Below are 4,961 nucleotides of genomic sequence, written 5' to 3'. Positions count from 1 at the left end.
GTGTAATCCTTGTCCTCATTCTCCACCAAAAGCATGCAAAGAAGTGAGAAAGGGCACAGACGCTGTTTCCTGGATAGCAAGATATAAGAAAGCCAAGTGATGTTGTTTACTAAGACATAAGAATATCAGAAAAGATACAACCGGTTTCATCGGGATGATAGAAAGAATGACGGAGTTTATTCACGAGATTTGGAAATGCTGGAGCAAAAACACGCAAGTTTGATGTAAACAAATGAGATTTTCACATAACGCGAGGTTTGAATGAGTAAATCGGGGAAAGTCCCTCTTTCGAGTGAATCAATAACTATCGTTTGAGCTTGAAAACCATTAGGGAATGATTAAGAAAAGTTTGGATGAGAGTTTCTTCCACGCAATAGAGTTATTTAAATCGTGAACGACTTTACAGAAGTAAAACGTAGAAGCTGACTTCAGAGTGGTTTAAAAGATACACGAAAAAACGTACAAGGAGAGAATTTACCATTGAGTGAAAGTCAGTATAGTTGCATAACAATTTCGAATTTGTTGACTTCAGACACAAAGATATTTCATGAACACGTACAACTGAATAAGACTGAGTATAACAAGTTCATGGATTGGTAAGGTGTGGCGTATTATTCAAGGTGAAACTCGGTAAATGGCGCTGATGTCCTAAAATAACTGCAGACAGAAGTGATATCCTAATGACTAGGAATTGAATCGTCACTTGGAGATGCAACACCTACTTTAAAGATTTGACCACATTCACATGATGTTATGTACATTTCGTACATTCTTAACTCCACCCAAGAAATCCACCAAGAAGACTGGGTCCTTTTGTATTGTTAACCCTCTGTACTTCTCTGCAGCACGCCAGTTAAGATAAAATATGCTCACACCAAAATTCAGTTCAATACAATATTCAAACGGTCCTATGTGATTTCTTTTTTTATTATTGCAGCAACCTTTGTGAGTTTGTAAAAAAACTGTGTAACATGAAACCAGTTCAACTTCTATTTTCCCAGAATTTAAAGTAGTGCACATGAGAAACGTTATCCAACTGGTGAAAAATCACCTTCGGCTCTCTCTCCACATAGTCTCTTCACGTTTTAGATACTTGCAGTATGTTTGTTGATCAAGGAGTCATTATCCAGAAAAGGTTGTTTCTCAATCCACAAACACGGGTATTTTCCCATAAACTTGGCTTTGCTCAATATCACCTTCTGTCCGTACCCCTCAACACGACGACAAATTGAAGCTGCTCCATGTGAGGCTCAAAATTAAAACTTCGGCACAGCACAGCCCACTATACTGGAACAGAGATACCGTGCACTGGTCACCTTCAGCACAGGAGCAACACATTAATGCTTACCTCCACATTCCTGGTTTTACCTTAACGTTTGGGAAACCGAGTTTCTCTGATTCCATGGCAAGTAAACGGGGATTATATTATCATCTTCAACAGTGGTTCTGTCCCCGAGTGAGGAAAGTGGTGAGGTACTCATTGTAAAGATGGATAGATTGATGAAATGTACAATTTCATCTTTTGCCTTCATTAACTCATGAGCTTTTTATTTTGTTTTGCATCTGTAGAAATCTTAAAATCTTCATCTTGAACAGACTCAATGACAGATCTCCATCGTGTCTCTGGCATCGAATTTCATAGTGCAAACTCCCTCTGAATTCTTCCACCGCATTCCGCTGTTTGGGAAGTATTCCTGTTGTGGGAAATGCACTTCCCCGTGTGTCACGTGCTGCTCCCAGTATGCGCTCTGGTACTGCACTCATTTTCCTTCTGACACTTGCTCACTCTGTTGCTGTGATCATACAGTGACTTGGTGTCGCACGCCCAGGAAAATGATACGCATCAAGGTTTTTGCATTGTTGAGATCAATTGTCAGTTTAGCCTTATTTTGGATTTTGAAATTGTCTGTTCTGTACACAAGTGCGTGTCAAAAACATCTGAGTGGAAGTTAGGTCTTCGGAATAATGACATTGAGCACTATGCACTCTCCTCCAGTCTGGAAAACAATTCCTCACAGGCAATTTAATAGACAATAGACAGTCGGTGCAGGAGTGGGCCATTCTGCCCTTCGAGCCAGCACCACCATTCATTATGGTCATGCCCTGAACATCCTCAGTCTGTATCCTGTTCCTGCCTTATCCCCATAACCCTTGATTCCACTATCCTTAAGAGCTCTATCCAACTCTTTATTGAAAGAACACCTCCTGCTGTCTCGGGTTCTTCATTCCATTGACTTCAAATTTCACAGAATTCAACAGACCTTGTTACATAGTCATTTCCTCATTTTTGTTCAGATCACTGTGTGCACAGTGTGCCAGTGGGAGTGCACTTGCCCCACAACCCAGGGGTCAGACCATAGTCTTGGAACCGGACTGTATTATTTGTCATTTCACCAACACCAGGGAGAAATATCTGCTGCTCTGCATAATTTACGAAATTCAATTATACATAAGGTCAGAGCTTTTTGAGTATCTGTGATGTGGTGGCCGAGAGGTTAAGGCGATGGATTACTAATCCATTGTGCTCTGCACGCGTGGATTCGAGTCCCACTGTCATCAACGGCTTTCAATGGTGCGGTTTTTCAGCTGTCGCATTGAAACTGGAACTCCAACGGTCAGTTTATATGCATTGTCGCTATTACAAAATCTCAAGGGATAGTTTGCGCCGTTTGACTAAACTGCATTGAAATCTAGTTTGCTTTGGGATAATGAAAAGGAGCGCGATTTTCTTTTTCAAGTCAAGCTGCTGTTAACGTTTTTTCGTATGAGAGCTGCGAAATGCATGTTTATGCAAAGGGAATCTTAATGAATGTTTTGTAAGATGAAATCTGGAGGAAGTTGAGTCGAAGTAATTCATCCTGGTGAGAAGAGCACAGCGAAACAGCACAAAATAATGGAGATATTTCAAAAGGGGCAGGGCGTGGGTGTAGGGGCACTGAGAACTGGCTGTAAATGCACAGTGGAGAATTGCCGCTGTGGGTGCCGTGCATGGGCACGGAGAGACTTACACATTGGTCTCGCCCTCGCCCCTTGCTCTCGCCGTTGATGAATGCTGGACATAAGGCACAGATAAACACAAGATGTGGGAAGCAAGCTCCCTCTCGTTATGCACACACTGGATGCATCACATTGAACTATGAACAACTGGAGAAATCAGCATGTTACCTATAGGGATTGAAACTAAACTGTGGATCATTAACCGCAGATTCATGGAACATAAACATGAAAAATGATTTAAAATGTAGGGTGGAGGGTTGCTTCGCTGAGCTGTAACTTTGATATCCAGACGTTTCATTACTTGGCTAGGTAACATCATCATCAGTGGCGACCTCCAAGTGAAGCAAAGCCGTTGTCTCCTGCTTTCTATTTATATTTTTCTTCTCGATGGGGTTCCTGGGGTTTGTGGTGATGTCATTTCCTGTTCGTTTTCGGATGGGTTGATAGATGGCATCTAGATCTAAGTGTTTGTTTATGGCATTGTGGTTGAAGTGCCAGGTCTCTAGGAATTCTCTGGCATGTCTTTGCTTAGCGTGTTCCAGGATAGATGTGTTGTCCCAGTCGAAATAGTGGTATTTTTAATCAGTGTGTAGGGCTACGAAGGAGAGAAGGTCGTGTCTTTTTGTGGCGAGCTGGTGTTCGTATATCCTGGTGGCTAACTTTCTTCCTGTTTGTCTTACGTAGTGTTGGTGGCAATCCTTGCATGGAACCTTGTAGATGACGTTGGTTTTGTCCATGGGTTGAACTGTGTCTTTTAAGTTTGTTAGTTTTTGTTTGAGAGTGTTGGTGGATTTATGTACTACTAGGATTCCGAGGGGTCTGAATAGTCTGGCTGTCATTTCTGAAACTTCTTCGATGTATGGTAAGGTAGTTAAGGTTTCTGGCTGTGTTTGGTCTGCTTGTCGTGGTTTGTTCTTGAGGAATCTGCGAACTGTATTTTTTGAGAATCTATTCTTCTCGAATACGTTGTATAGGTGGTTCTCCTCTGTTTTCCGAAGTTCGTCTATTTTGCAGTGTGTGGTGGCTCATTGGAATAGTGTTCTGATACAGCTTCGTTTGTGTGTGATGGGATGGTTGCTGGTGTAGTTAAGTATTTGGTCAGTGTTTTTCGGTTTTCTGTATACTTAGGTTTGTAGTTCTCCGTTGTCCTTTCTTTCTACTGTGACGTTCAGGAATGTGAGTTTGTTGTCGGTTTCTTCCTCCTTGGTGAACTTTATGCCTGTGAAGGTGTTGTTGATGATGTCAAATGTCTCTTCTATCTTGTTTTGTTTTGTGATGACAAAGGTGCCATCTACGTAGCGGACCCAGATTTTTGGTTTGATTGTTGGTAGGGCTGTTTGTTCTCGTCTTTGCATTACCACCTCTGCTATGAATCCTGACAGCGGAGATTCCATGGGTGTGCCGTTGGTTTGTTTGTAGACGATGTTGTTGAAAGTGAGGTGGGTGGTGAGGCACAGGTCCACTAGCTTCATGATGTTTTCGTTGGTAATGTGATTGATGGTGGTTGGTGTCTGTGATGGTCTCTTCTAAAAGTGTGGTAAGTGTTTCCTTTGCCAGGTCGATGTTGATGAAGGTGAACAGTGCTGTTATGTCGAATGAGATCATTGCTTCTTCTTCCTCTATTTTGGTGTTTTTGATGTTTTTTAGGAATTCCTGGGTGGAGTGGATGGAGTGCTGTGACTCTTCTATGAGGTATTTCAGTCTTGCGTGTAGTTCTTTGGCCCGCCTGTAAGTTGGTGTTCCCGGTAATGAGACTATGGGTCTGAGGGGGGGCTCCTGGTTTATGTATTTTTGGTAGTCCGGTTCGACTTGGGAAAAACCTTGATCCTGGGACAGTCTAAGCAAAGACATGCCAGAGAATTCCCAAAGGCCTGGCACTCCAACCACAACGCCATAAACAAACACATAGATCTACATGCCATCTGTCAACCCCGCAGAAAACGAACAGGAAATGACATCACCAC

The 4,961-nt window shown here is 42.3% G+C and overlaps 1 non-coding gene across 1 annotated transcript; it reads left to right on the top strand.

Annotated features, from left to right (window-relative positions):
* The first annotated feature begins 2,477 nt into the window (after positions 1 to 2,477).
* On the top strand, positions 2,478 to 2,559 carry trnas-acu (transfer RNA serine (anticodon ACU)). The gene has a single exon. It is a non-coding gene; the product is annotated as a tRNA-Ser (tRNA).
* Positions 2,560 to 4,961: the final 2,402 nt, after the last annotated feature.

Source organism: Chiloscyllium punctatum, chromosome 31 (genome assembly GCF_047496795.1).
Source record: "Chiloscyllium punctatum isolate Juve2018m chromosome 31, sChiPun1.3, whole genome shotgun sequence".
In the NCBI taxonomy this organism is placed as follows: Eukaryota; Metazoa; Chordata; class Chondrichthyes; order Orectolobiformes; family Hemiscylliidae; genus Chiloscyllium; species Chiloscyllium punctatum.
The sequence above is the reverse complement of the archived record's forward strand: the minus strand, read 5'-3'. Positions and strand labels throughout refer to the sequence as shown.